The sequence below is a fragment of the Gossypium hirsutum genome, chromosome A06, assembly GCF_007990345.1.
Source record: "Gossypium hirsutum isolate 1008001.06 chromosome A06, Gossypium_hirsutum_v2.1, whole genome shotgun sequence".
In the NCBI taxonomy this organism is placed as follows: domain Eukaryota; kingdom Viridiplantae; phylum Streptophyta; class Magnoliopsida; order Malvales; family Malvaceae; genus Gossypium; species Gossypium hirsutum.
In genome coordinates, this window is record NC_053429.1 from 14,013,148 (window position 1) to 14,028,421 (window position 15,274).

The 15,274-nt window shown below is 39.1% G+C and overlaps 2 non-coding genes across 2 annotated transcripts; one reads left to right on the top strand and one right to left on the bottom strand.

The window, feature by feature from the left end:
* The first annotated feature begins 3,428 nt into the window (after window positions 1–3,428).
* On the top strand, window positions 3,429–3,534 carry LOC121231232 (small nucleolar RNA R71). The gene has a single exon (XR_005929297.1). It is a non-coding gene; the product is annotated as a small nucleolar RNA R71 (small nucleolar RNA).
* A 2,493-nt stretch (window positions 3,535–6,027) lies between these two features.
* Window positions 6,028–6,134, bottom strand: LOC121231283 (small nucleolar RNA R71). The gene has a single exon (XR_005929345.1). It is a non-coding gene; the product is annotated as a small nucleolar RNA R71 (small nucleolar RNA).
* Between the last annotated feature and the right edge of the window lie 9,140 nt (window positions 6,135–15,274).

Sequence of the window (15,274 nt, forward strand, 5' to 3'; positions counted from 1 at the left end):
GTGTAGGTACCTCAGAGATGGAGGGAGAGCCGATGCCTTGGAGCGGCTAGGATTATAGGTGGCTAAACCTGGTACTAGTGCATCCCAGCACTACGAAGGAGAACGATGGATATGGCGACTGAGAGTATCTAAGTCATTCTCCTCCTTGAACTTCTCCGTATATAGGCCCAATGCAGTACCGAATTCTGAGACATTGAGCTGGCAGACTATTCCGCCTAGGTGAAATTACACCGTGCTGGGATCATCGTAGTTCGTCGTTACGGTCTGAAGATGAAACGTTGAGCATAGTTCCATTGTGAGCTCGAGATATGTTGGCTCAATAATCCCAAAGAAAATCTCCCAAGGATCAGTGGTTAGGAGGGCCCGAATTGCATCAGCCAACTGAACTTGTTCTACTGCAACCCAGTCATACAGCGGCCTGCAATTAAAAGTCGGGCCCGAAGTATTTGGAAAGGTTCTTTTTGGGGCCCGATGGGGAATTGCAGGAAAGAGTGGCGAATTTCCGCGGCAAGACCTGAGAAAGATGACACTCCATTCTTTTTCTTTGAAACAAGGACAGTGGTTTTCTTTCCTCGTGAATACGACATTGTATACCTATAATATAAAGAATAATAATAGTAGGTAAACGAAATTGAAATGGAAAAAACCATGAATTTAAACTAACAATTTCAGCCAAAACTACTAATGCTAACCAAACACAACCAAAATAATCAATTTGATAGCCTAATTTCATGACATTGGCATGGTAATAGCATGAGAATGATCATAGTAATGTCATGGGTATGGCAATAGAATGAGGTTTGCCTAATAACTCGATTTAACACGAAATGTATGATAAATAACCTAAGAATGCAAATTAAATGATAGAATAATGAGCAAAATGAAAAATAGTATGAGAAAAATGAAGATTATTTTGATAATAAGCATTAGAAATAAGTAAAATAGAAGTGAAAGGAGTAAAGAAATGCTAAGGGAGAGAGATTGAGCGTCAAAAATGGTGTGGGAAGCGGCGCACGAGCGTGGCAGGGAAGGCGTGTGGACTTGCAGCGACTAGGGTTAGGGTTTTTTTGGTGAAGAAGGCAATGAATAGTGCAGCCTATTTATAGATTTTGGGGCACACAGCCAGGTAACACGCCTATGTTCACCAATTTCAACCTGTGTGGTTCGCGAATTTTGAATTTGGGCACGTCTGACAATTGTCCCACGCCCGTGTTTTTTGGGCGTGTTCGTGCGCACAGCCGTGTCGCATGGTCGTGTCTGGCGTTGTTCGCTTCTCCCATGCCCGTGGTAATTTAATAGGTTCGACCACAGCTGCTTGGCACAGGTGTGTCGCACGCCCGGGTTAATTTAACAGGTTTGGCCATGGTTTCAATGCACGGGAGTGTCGCAAGCCCGTGTTGTTTTGGTAGGTTCGAACATGGCCATGTTGCACGGCTGTGGCAATTTATCGTAGCCCGTGGGATAGGCCGTGTTTATGTGGGAAACCTGTATTCAAGAGCTCTGTTAGTAAGTTAGGTGTTAAAGACTAAAATTTAAAGAAGTTAATACAGTTAGTGCTCGGGTTGCCTCCTGAGAAGCACTTATTTATAGTCTAAGCTCGACTTACCTCTCCATTGAATGGTCATGGTGGTTCGAGGAGTTTATACTCCTCATTCCTGCTATCATTGTCATCAAAATAAGGTTTTAGACGGGTGTTGTTTACCTTTAAAGTGCCAAACTTGGGGTGACTTACCTCGATTGTACTGAATGGGAAAATGCTAAGTACCGTAAGAGAGATTTCATCATTCCGTTTGGTAGTGACAATGTGAGGAACTACGGCATCTAATAATACTTTATCTCTAACCTTAAGTTGATTTGGAAAGGTATTGAGCTCGTTCTGGCATAGTTTTGGTTTATCGTGTGTTCTCGATTTATGCGTCCGCCATTCATCTAGCTCCTTGATTTGTAGCCTTCGATCTTCATGAATAGGTCTTCTGCTACTGCTTGAGAATGGCTCATGTACTTCCTACAGACCTATTTCCTGCAAAGTAGGTTGCACCATATTGTCAGTTTTAGTAGAATGGTTTAGACGATCACCTTCAATTTCTAATGTGTTGCCAGAATTGCGAGCTTGAAGGGTGATTGTTTCGTCTCCCACACGGAGTGTGAGCTCACCTGTGCCAACATCAATAATTGTTTTAGCTGTTGCTAAAAAAGGCCGTCCTAAAATCAAAGGAATGTTGCTATCCTCCTCTATGTCTAGAACAATGAAGTCAACGGGAAATATAAATTTATCGATTTTAACTAGCACATCTTCAATAATACCGCTAGGAAATATTATAGTTTTATCTGCTAATTGAATGCCCATCCTAGTCTGTTTGGATTTCCCAAGACCTAATTGTTTGAACATTTTGTAGGGCATGACGTTAATACTAGCCCCTAAACCAGCTAATGCATTATTAACATCTAAACTACCAATTAAGCAAGGAATCGTAAAACTCCCTGGATCTTTTAGTTTGTTGGGTAGTTTATCCTATAGAATAGCTGAGCAAACTGTGTTTAGCTTCACATGCGACGCCTCGTCCAACTTCCACTTATTTGCTAAAATCTCCTTTAAAAATTTCATTGCGTTTGGCATCTGAGATAGAGCTTCAATAAACGGTAAATTACTATGTAATTTTTTTCAATGAATCCTTCTTCATCTTGAACATTAATCGTGTTGAGCTGTTCCCTTGGGTTGGGTTCAGTATTACTTGGCAAGCTACCTTGTGGTCATTAGGAGATTAGTTTGGACAGCTGGCCTATCTGAGTTTCGAGCCCTTAGATCGACGCTTGTTGATTTTTAAGTGCTGTCTCTGTGTTCTGGAAACGGGTTTCTGACACCGAGATAAATTTAGACAGTATCTCTTCAAGGTTCAGTTTCTTTTCCTATTGATAGGGTGGTTGTTGAAAACCCAAAGGATGTTGTGGTCTTCGATTTCCTTGACCGCCCCACGAGAAATTGGAATGGTTCCTCCAACCTGCATTATAAGTGTTACTATATGGGTTATTTTGGGATCTAGAGTTATTGTTACCCATATATTGGACTTGTTCCTCCTCGATGTTAGGGTTGAAAGGCTGATACTCTGTGCATGCTCCTCCTCTATTCGTCTCGCACCTCATTACTGGATGTACCTTAGTAGAACCAAGTAAACCATCAATCTTTTTATGTATAAGTTCTACTTGGTTTGATAGCATAGTAACCGAATTGACGTTATAAATGCCTGCTGTTTTAGTTGGCTTAGTCCTCATGACTTGCCACTATAGTTATTCAATGACATATCTTTAATAAATTCGTAAGCCTCTTCAGGTGTTTTGTTGTTGATGGTTCCCCCAGCTGCTGCATCAGTCATTTGCCTTGTCGAGGGTTCACACCATTGTAGAATGTTTGAACTTGCAACCATAGAGGTAATCCACGATGAGGACACCTTCATAGTAGGTCCTTGTATCTCTCCCATGCATTGTAAAGAGTTTCTAAGTCCATCTGCACAAACGAAGAGATATCATTACGTAATTTGGCTGTTTTAGCCGGCAAAAAATATTTTAATAAAAAAATTTCGATTATTTATTCCCAAGTAGTAATTGACCCTAGTGGTAACAAGTTCAATCACTGCCTACCTTTGTTCCTTAATGAATAAGGGAATAACCGAAAACGAATGGCATCGTCAGAAACGCCATTAATTTTAAATGTATCGCAAAATTCTAGGAAATTTGCCAAGTGAGTGTTCGAATCCTCATCCTGCAAAGCATAAAACTGAACAAATTGTTGTATCATTTGAATAGTGTGAGGTTTTAGTTCAAAATTATTTGCAGCAATAGTGGGCCTAACTATACTTGACTAAGTTATTGTTAAAGTAGGTTTAGTGATAAATGCTAAATTATACATAGTTTTACCCCAAATACTTAGCATATTTACAGATGTTTACTACTAGATTTGTGGATTTTGGTGCTCTTAATCCGGTTATTTCATGTTTTGTACTCTGGAGAGCACCAAGAGTCAAAAGGATCCAAAAACGAGATAAAAAGGGACAAAACAGACGAAATTGAAAAGATCACACAGCCTAACCCTTGCCACATGGGCATCTCACACGCCAGTGGCCTTCGAGGGTGTTGACCAAGGTTTACACGATTTACACGGCCTGACCATTGAGCCCACACGGCCGTGGCAATTTAACGGATCGAACACGGCCTGGCAATCACGTCACACGACCGTGGGACACGGGCGTGTCCCTTTTTCAAAAAGTTATATTTTACACGGAAAAGGGTACTTAGGGAGGAAGAAAGCCAATCCAAAGCCTATATAAACACCCTAAGTATGACCTAGAGAGGAGGCCTCTTCCAGAACTTTTCTAGAATAGAAAACCACATGCCAGGAATTACTTGAAAGAAGCCAGATGATCCATCCTAAAAGCCGAAGCTACTCCAAGACTGAAGATCTCTCTCAGAATTCCTTCAGGGGTTTTAGTGTTTTCTTCATGTTTTGTTATTTTTATACTTTTGAGATGTACTCTTATTCTATTATGAACTAAACCCCTTAGATACCTAAGTGGGATAAAACCTATGATGGATCTTGTTATTATTATCTGAACTGTATGATAAATACTTGATTTGTTCTTAATTATGTGTTCTTAATGCTTGAGTTAATATTCCGGGTATTAATTCATGATTTGATGTGCTAATGCAGAGGAGGAATAGACCCTGCCTAAGAGTAGATTTGGCATAATTAAGCGGAGTTGATTGAACGCCTAGAAATAGGGTTACAAGATTTTGCCAGATTAGGGTGAAACCTAATATGGGAGTCCATAGAGTGATTTACTGCTTCCCTAGGGTTTTTAATTAAGAAAAAAATTTCGATTAATTCAACTGAGGGTTAGACGTTATTAGTCTCGAAAGGGATAATAACATAGGTTAGGGAGTCTCACGGATCAAGTCAAGTGAATAAATCGTCAGGTTCAGAGTCAAATAACAAGTGAAATCTAGGTGGATTCCTCCTTGGTTGTCGTCTTTATCAATTGTCTCTCTTCAAGTCTTTTTCCAAATTTTCTCTTCGCTTTTAATAAATTAGTTAATTAGTTTAGATAATTAGGTTAATAAACAAATCCTTTTATTCCTAGGCTAGATAATAAAAAGATAGTTATTACTGGTACTTTTGGTTCCCTTGGCTACGATATCCCGGTCTTGCCATTACTATACTATTGTTCGATAGGTGCGCTTGCCTTTTCGTCGTGATAATAGTTAGTCTAGGTTTGATCTTCATTATAAATATTTATTACTTGTTACGAATCACGCGATCAAGTTTTTGGCGTCGTTGCTGGGAAATGAAATATTAGGAACACTAAATTTTTATTACTTTAGCCATTTATTTTTCTTGCAATTTTATTTTATTTTATTATTTATTAATTTACTTTTTCTCTCTCTTGACAGGTTTTTATAATTTATGAATAGAAGAAACCCATCAAGACCATTTATTTTTGACGAAGAAATTGATCATACAGTTCGTAGAAATCAAAGAGAAATAAGGCGTAGTTTACGATACACGGAGAACGAGCAAGAAGACGATACTCAAACCCCAACTGATGAGATGGCCTAAAACCTAGGCGATCAGCTGCCTCCTACAATTGCAGCTAATCAAAATCCTACTCCATGTACTATATATGACTATGCTAAACCTTCTTTAACAGGAACTGAGTCTAGCATAGTTAAACCTGCTATTGCTGCAATAATTTCGATCTAAAGCCTAACACAATTCAGATGATACAACAGTTTGTTTAGTTTGATGGTTTCCAAGATGAGGATCCCAACATGCACTTGGAAAATTTTCTTGAATTTTATGATACATTCAAAATCAATGGCGTTTCTGATGATGCCATTCATATTCGGTTATTTCCCTTTTCACTGAGAAACAAAGCCAAGCAGTGATTGAACTCGTCACCACAAGGGTCTATCACTACTTGGGAACAAATGACCGAGAAATTTTTACTAAAATATTTTCTGCCAGCTAAAACGACTAAATTACGTAATGATATCTCGTCTTTTGTGCAGATGGATTTAGAAACACTTTACGATGCATGGAAAAGATACAAGGACTTACTGAGAAGGTGCCCTTACCATGGGTTACCGCTTTGGCTGCAAGTTCAAACGTTCTATAATGGTGTGAATTCCTCGACAAGACAAATGATTGACGCAACTGCTGGCAGAACCATAAACAATAAAACACCGAAAGATGCTTATGAATTCATAGAGGAGTTGTCACTGAACAACTATCAGTGGCAAGTTATGAGGACAAAGCCAATGAAAACAGCCAGCGTTTATAACATCGATTCAGTCACCATGCTCTCTAATCAGGTAGAACTTCTCAATAAAAAGATTGATAGTTTTCTTGGTTCTACGCAAGTACATCCAGTAATGAGGTGTGACTCAAGTGGAGGAGGTGTGCATACAGAATACCAATCCTTCAATCCTACAACTAAAGAAGAACAAGTCAACTATATGGGTAACAATAACTTTAGATCTCAAAATAACCCATACAGTAATACCTATAATGCAGGTTGGAGGAACCACCCAAATTTCTCCTAGGGTGGTCAAAGGAATCAAAAGCCACAAAATCCTCAGGGTTTTCAACAGCCACCTTATCAACAAGAGAAGAAGCCAAACCTTGAAGAGATGCTTTCTAAATTCATCTCGGTGTTAGAAACCCGTTTCCAAAATACCGAGACAACACTTAAGAATCAACAAGCATCGATCCAAGGACTCAAAACTCAAATAGGCCAGCTGTCCAAACTAATCTCCGAACGACCACAAGGTAGCTTACCAAGTAATACTGAACCTAATTTGATGGAACACCTCAATACAATTAGCACTCAAAATAAGGACGGACTCATTGCACCCGAGCCAGAAATACATCAAAACAATGCGATGAACAAAGGACAAGAAGAGGTAAACAATAATGATCCCAAACAGGTATGTATGAGTCATGAACCTCGTGTGCCATATCCTAAAGCGATGACGAAAGACATAATAGAAGAACAATTCGGTAAGTTTGTCAAACTCTTAAAAAAATTACATATTAGCTTACCCTTTATTGAAGTTCTTTCGCAGATGCCTAACTCAGCAAAATTCTTAAAGGAACTTCTGAGCAATAAAAGGAAATTAGATGCTACATCGCATGTGGAACTCAATGCAGTCTGCTCAGCTATTCTAAAGAATAAGCTACCTAACAAATTGAAAGATCCAGGGAGTTTTACAATTCCATGCTTAATTGGTAGTTTATCTGTGAATAATGCTTTAGCTGATCTAGGGGCAAGTATAAATATTATGCCCTATAAAATGTTTAAACGACTCGGTCTCGGTAAACCCAAATAGACTAGGATGAGCATACAATTGGTTGACAAAATAGTTATATTTCCTAAGGGTATTATTGAAGATGTTCTCGTTAAAATTGATAAGTTTAATTACCCAGTAGACTTTGTCGTCTTAGATATGGATAACGATAACGAGGTACCTTTAATTTTAGGATGACCTTTTTTAGCAACTGCCAGAACCATTATTAATGTAGGCACAGGAGAGCTAACACTTCAAGCACGCGACTCAGTCAAAACCTCTAAAACTCAAGATAACACTATAAAACCTGTCGATGATAAAATAAATACTCAATCATCCTTGCAGGAACCCCCTTGAACCAAGACAACGGAGACAGTGCACTATTATCATGTAGAGAACCAAGACACCCATGAGGAATGAAGGCTTCAAATAGAGGAGCTAGACGAATGGCGAGAACACAAATCGATAACACATGTTAAACCGAAACTACGCAAACACAAGCCCGATACCTCTCCTAATCAACTTCAGGTTGGCGATAAAGTATTACTGGATGCTGCAGATCCCCATATTGTCAGTACCACACCAAATAAGGAAATCCCTCTTATGATACTCAGTATTTTCCCATTCGGTACGGTTGAGGTGAGTCATCCCAAGTTTGGCACTTTTAAGGTAAACAACACCCGATTAAAACCTTATTTTAAGATTGACAGCAGGAACGAGGAGTATGAACTCCTCAAACTACCATGATAAATCAAGAGAGAGGTATGTCGAGATTAGACTATAAATAAGTTCTTCTCGAGAGGCAACCCGAGCACTAACATATTTTGATTTCTTTATTTTTAACTTCTCACACTTCGAATCAATTAACTTAGTCTTTGAATTGCAAAGTTTTTCAGCACATACGGCCAAGCACACGGGCGTGCCTAAAGCCGTGGCCAAATAGGGGAAGAGACACGGCCGTACGATACGACCGTGTTAAAGTAGGACATGATTTCCCCAAAACACGGGGTGTGATAAATCCCCACGGCCGTGCAACATGGCCGTGGGTGAACTTGATAGGAAAAACAAGGGCGTGCCAAGGACAAGGCTCGATTCTATTTCTTCGACATAGGCGTGCGACACGCCCGTGCCATTCAGTCGTGTACAACAATACACGGGCTTGCTACCATAAAACACAGGCGTAGGAGAAGGGAACAAAGCTAGGCACAGCCGTGCGACATTGCCGTGTTTGATACACGCCCAAGACATATAGGCGTGTGATAGTAGCCGGGCACGACCTAACTAGCAAAATTTGAAAAACATGGACTCACCCTCAAAGTACACGGGCGTGGCCCTAAGCCGTGTGACCCTCCCCTATATAAACAAACCACTGTTCATCTTCTTCCTCCTTTTAAAACCCTAGCCGAAATCTACCCTCCCCCAACCCCTAATCCCTATTCCGGCCACCATTCCCCAGATTCTCACTTCCCCAACCCCCTAACCACCCTCAAATCCACTCCTCTTGCATTAATCCCCATTTTCCCTTCCCTATACCCTCTATTTTCCCACCACAAGGCTTCCTCTCTGCGTCATACACCCATAGTCGCCACCACACGCCCGTGCACCGCCTTACAACAACCTTTGGTTCACTTTCTCAACCTTATTTTTCCAACTTGTGTTGCTACATTAGTATTCTACATGCTTTACATAGATATTGTTACTATTACAAATATGTTTTAGACAAGTTAGGAATTTGCTTTAGAATTTTCTATATTTGACTTGTTTAAGCTACTAAATAGCATATACTAATTTTAGGCCTATTGCTTAACTACTGATATATCTTAGATTCTATCAATGCTCATGTATTTTTAGGTACATTATGTCGTCATCAAGAGGCAAGAAGGCCGCGGTCCCTTCCTCAAAGAGACGTAAGGGATCGGGTTCTTCCTCGGTACGTGCTACAGTCGAAGTTCGGCACCCGTTCCTTGAATTTCCACAAGCTTTGCAGGAGGAGCTCTTTCAGATACTACGCGCACGACCCATCACTACAGGTTGCTGCATCGACTGGGCTGCTGTAGAGCAAGGCCAGCTCGCTGATGCCATCCGCGCCCTCCTGTCCACAGGCCCATGGGAATGGTTCTTCGCTATTACCGAGCCTATTTATTTAGAGCTAACTTTAGAATTATGCTATACTTTTCATTTACAGGTGGTGATGACGAACAATGACGACCCAGGTACCATTCACTTCCGATTAGACGGTCTAGTTGGTGCGATGAGTGTCTCAGAGTTTGGAGTTGCTCTAGGACTTTACACTGGTGAGTTTATGGAGGAGGAGGACATGAATGCACTACCATGCAATATCTACATCTCCCCCTCCTTGTGCTAGAAGGCTTTGGCACCACTCTCTTCCACCTACGACCCCAACCGCTCGAAGGCCTCAGCTCTCCCCCTTCCCTACGATATCTTCATGCCATATTGGCACACACCTTGACCGGAAGGAGAGAGAGCACCTGTATCGTCAACACCCACGACGCCTAGTATTTACGGTGCATGGCAAATGCACACGTTACTGACTTGGCCTACTTCATTGCTTTCTTCATTCGCCATCAGACCGAGCGGCATAGGAAGGGAGTGATCTCCACCGGCCCCTACGTGATGCACCTTGCCAAACACTTCAGCCTCCTCAACACCGTGGCCCAGTCATCAGCGCTTACCTTCGTAGGTCAGATGTCCCCACAGGGTATCACGACTATGTTACACATGAGGATGATCGAGCGCTGACGTGGGACCGATCCTCCTTAGTACTATCTCTCGCATGTGATTAACGAGAAGGATCTTGAGGACATCCCTGATGATGTTCCCCCACAGCATGAGGAGCCTTCCACCGTGCCACCTAGGGAACGATCAGTTCATACGGCTGCTTCATTCGCACATCTTTCCGACCGACTTGCCCACTTCGAGCAGTATTGCATTACGCAGTTCGAAATGATTCACGAGCGAGATCGGCGACGGGATCGACAGATGGATGATATGCAGGCCATGATGTAGCAGCTGTGCCAGCACTTTCACATCGCCACTCCAGCACCACCATCTGAGGGCCCCACCGACGAGGATCATTGAATCCTCCTATTTTTTTTATTTATTCTTATTTTTATTTTATTTTATTTTATTTTATTTTATTTTTCTTTTTCTTTTATTTTTATCTTCATTTCAATTTTATTATTTTATTTTCAAAGACATATATATATATTAGTAAATTTTACTTTTTTCCATTTTCTGGTATTTCTAACAAGTAATTCCACTACGCTCTCTTCCACACCAACTCTTAATAAGCTCTTCATGATTCTACAGACTTCCAAGCAAAGCTGCTAGGAATATTTTACGGAATGAGGAAACAAAAGGGAAACAATACCTTACGAGTGCCATGTTCAATAACCCAATTTCTTCATCTAGCCAAGAACAATGGCAGCTACCACTTTCCCCGGACACTCTATCCTCAGAATCAAGCTCCAAATCTATATAACAGGGAGTTTCACCCCCTTTTCTCTTATGACTTTCTTTATTTTGAATAATCAATCTCTGTACATTGAGGGCAATATACATCTTAAGTGTGGTGGGGTGAACATGAAACCTAATTTTTTGCATTATTCTCAAATCTTGAATTTGGTCTTGTGCTTAAGTGATTTTCTCATAATATTGATAGAATGAATTCTGATTGATCTATAATTATTGCTGATATGTTGTGAATTAGACCACGAGAATTATGCATGACTATTTGATTATAGGACCTTAAAAATCGAGCATGATAAGTTGATATTTTGAGAAATAAAATTTTTAGACTATTTCTCCTAAATTGAGGTATTATCTTGAAATCCTAAGTATATAGAAATGACATCAAAAACCCAAATTTTTGGTGAGATTTTTGAGCCTTTTGAGCATATAGATTTCTTTCTCGCTCACTTCTTTTGAGGTTTGAGTGTGTCAACATTGAATTGTTATTCTAGAACTTGCTTCGATTATACATGTCGAGATCACACGTATGATTTGATATACTGAGATGATAAAGGCACTTAGGATTTAACCCATTTACTCCATAAAAAGCCATCCCACATAATTAAACCCTTAGCGAACCCCCTTTGAGCCTACTAACTTTTTTTTATTGATTAACCCTAATGATTAACCCATTAATCCATTATTGTTGAAATCCTCTTACTTAATTTACCTTTTTATCGAGATTAAATTTAATATTATTACCTCACTATGTTCCCATTTTTTGTTACTGAATCATGAAGTATGATTTCTATATTGTATTGACTTGATTTGTTCTTAAAAAAAATGTAATTCTCAACAACTAAAGTTGTCATGAACTCATGTAAAATAGTTCTAGATATTTGTTTGTGGTTCAGTAATTAAGTTTTTGATAGTGGGGTAACATATTGAAATTATCTCGATTCTAACCTCTGTTCTTCAGCTTGTATCCATACCTTTAACCTAAACCCCATTACAACCATGAAAAGACCTTTTGATTAGTGTATCATATCATTTATAAGTGGTGGAGATTTGATTTCCATGCAAGACTATGGTAATAACTTTTCATGTTAGACAATCAAGTGCTTAATCTTTAACCTTAAACACTTTGAGTGATTTGAGTGAATCTTTAGTGAGGATGTCATCTCTTTTATATTTAGGACTAAATTTGATTACTTAGAGGAAGGAGATTACCTATGATTTTTATTATCAAAATATTCGATTTACATTGTTTGAGGCTTTTAATGCCCCTATAGTTAAATTCTCACTGTATAATTTTTCGTGGAATAGTTTGTAACATTATCAATACTGATCATGTGATTGAAAAGAATGAATTCTAGCAGTAAATGAGAGTTTTGCTTGAGGACAAGCAAATGCTTAAGTGTGGGGGTATTTGATAAACGCCAAATCATACATAGTGTTACCCCAAATACTTAGCATATTTACGGATGTTTACTACTAGATTTGTGGATTTTGGTGCTCTTAATCCGGTTATTTCATGTTTTGTACTCAAGAGAGCACCAAGAGTCAAAAGGAGCCACAAATGAGCCAAAAGGGACAAAACGAACCAAATCAAGAAGATCACACGGCCTAAGCCTTGCCACACGGGTTGCTCACACGCCCATGTCCTTCGAGGGTGTCGACCAGGGCTCTCACGATTCACACGGCCTGGCCATTGACCCACACGGTCGTTTGCAATTTAACAGATCGAACACGGCCTGGCAATCACGTCACACGACCGTGGCACACGGGCATGTCCCTTCCAAAGTGTGACCTAATAAGGAGGCCTCTTCCAGAACTTTTCTGGAATATAGAACCACACGCCAGGAATTACTTGAAGGAAGCCAGACGATCCATCCCAAAATCCAGAGCTACTCCAATACTGAAGATCTCTCTCAAAATTCCTTTAGGGGTTTTAGAGTTTTCTTCATGTTTTTTTATTTTTATACTTTTGAGATGTACTCCTATTCTATTATGAACTAAGCCCGTTAGATACCTAAGGGGGATAAAACCTATGATGGATCTTGTTATTATTATCTGAACTGTATGATAAATACTTGATTTGTTCTTAATTATGTGTTCTTAATGCTTGAGTTAATATTCCGGGTATTAATTCATTATTTGATGTGCTTATTTAGAGGAGGAATAGACCCTGGCTAAGAGTAGATTTGGCATAATTAAGCGGAGTTGATCGAACGCCTAGAAATAGGGTTACGAGATTTTACCGGATTAGGGTGAAACCTAATATGGGGGTCCATAGAGTGATTTACTACTTCTCTAGGGGTTTTAATTAAGAAAGAAATTTTGATTAATTCAACAGAGGGTTAGATGTTTTTAGTCTCCAAAGGGATAATAACATAGGTTAGGGAGTCTCACGGATCATGTCAAGTGAATAAGTCGTCCGGTTCAGAGTCAGATAACAAGTGAAATCTAGATGGATTCCTCCTTGGGTGTCGTCTTTATCAATTGCTTCTCTTCAAGTCTTTTTCCAAATTTTCTCTTCGCTTTAATTAAATTAGTTAATTAGTTTAGATAATTAGTTTAATAAACAAATCTTTTTATTCCTAGGCTAGATAATAAAAAGATTGTTATTACTAGTACTTTTGGTTTCTTTGGCTACGATATCCTGGTCTTGCCGTTACAATACTATTGTTCGATAGGTGCGCTTGCCTTTTCGTTGATAATAGTTAGTCTAGGTTTTATCTTCATTATAAATATTTATTACTTGTTACGAATCACGCGATCATTTAGCATAATCATACATAGTACGAGGAGCAGGGTTTTGATTTGCTAGTTCAACGAGTATCGTAAGAGATAGCTGATTTTCTTGGTTTTCAGCCATCTCCTCGGTTGGGGTATGAATATCGTCCTCTTGCTCGTTCTCTGTGTATCTTAAGCTTCGCCTTATTTCTCTTTGGTTTCTCCGAACTGTGCGATCGGTTTCTTGATCAAAAAGTAGTGGTCCTAATGGGTTTCTTCTAGTCATAAACTATAAAAACCTACCAAGAAAAAGAAAAATTAAATTAATAAATAATAATAATAAAATAGAATTAACTTGCATGAAAAATAAATGGCTAAAATAATAAAAACTGAGCGTTCCTAATATCTTAGTTCCCCGGCAATAGTGCCAAAAACTTGATCCTGATTTTTGTGTGACAGGTTTTAAATATTTATAAAGAATCGTTCTTGAAACTAACTATTATCACAATGTAGCAAGTGTACCTATCGAGCAGTAGTATAGTTTGAGCAAGACCGGATTGTTGAACCCAAAGGAACTAAAAGTAATAGTAGTGACTGTCTTTTTGTTATCTAGCCTAAGAATAAGGGGGTTTGTTTTAACTAACTAATTAACTAAACTAAGAATTCACAAAAAACTAGAATTGGGGGATTAATTTTGGGAAATGATTGAATTAAGAAAATACTTAAGGAAGAATCCACCTAGACTTCACTTATTATTCTGACTCCGAATGGAACGATTTATTCATTTAACTTGTTCCGTAAAGATCCCTAAGTTATGTTATTATCCCTATTCAAGACTAATATTGTCTAATCCCTAGATTGAATAATTGAGATTTTTCTCTAATTAACACCCTAGGGTTGCATTAACTCGATCTATGGATCCCTTTATTAAGTTTCACCCTAATCCGGTAAAATCTTGTCACCCTATCTCTAGGCGTGCAATCAACTCTGCTTAATTATGACAATTGTACTCTTAGACGGGGTCTATTCCTCCTCTGAATAAAAGCTTAACTTGAATCAATATCCTGGAATATCGAAACAAGAATTAAGAACACATAATTAAGAAAAAGCCAAATATTTATCATGCAATTCAGAAATTAATAACAAGATTCATCTTAGGTTTCATTCCCCTTAGGTATTTAGGGGATTTAGTTCATAACTAAAAAGGAGAACATCTCAAAAGAATAATGAATACAAAATATAAAGAAAACCCAAAACTCCTGGAGGGAAATTGAGGGGAGATCTTCTGTCTTAATGGTGAATCCGGCTTCTAAGATGGATCAATCGGCTTCCCTTGAGTAGTTCCCTGCCTCCTTCTCTCTGTGTCTCCCTTTCTTCCTCCTCTAGGGTGTATTTATAGGCTTTGGAATGCCTAAGAACCCTCCAAATTAGCCTTTTCTGAATTGGACTCAACTTGGGCTCGACAAGGACACGCCCGTGTGAGACGCCCGTGTGAGTCATGCTTCGATTCTACCAAATTGACATGGCCATGTGGTCTGCCCATGTGAGGAAGTTTAGGCCGTGTTGATTTCGTACTTTGGCCCATTTTCTTCGTTTTTGGCCTGTTTTTCATTCCTTTCACTCTCCTATGCTCTCCTAAGTATAAAACATGAAATTAAGGCATTAAGAGCATCAAATTCACTAATTCTAAGGAAAAATCATCCATAAAATGTGTTAAGCATGGGGTAAA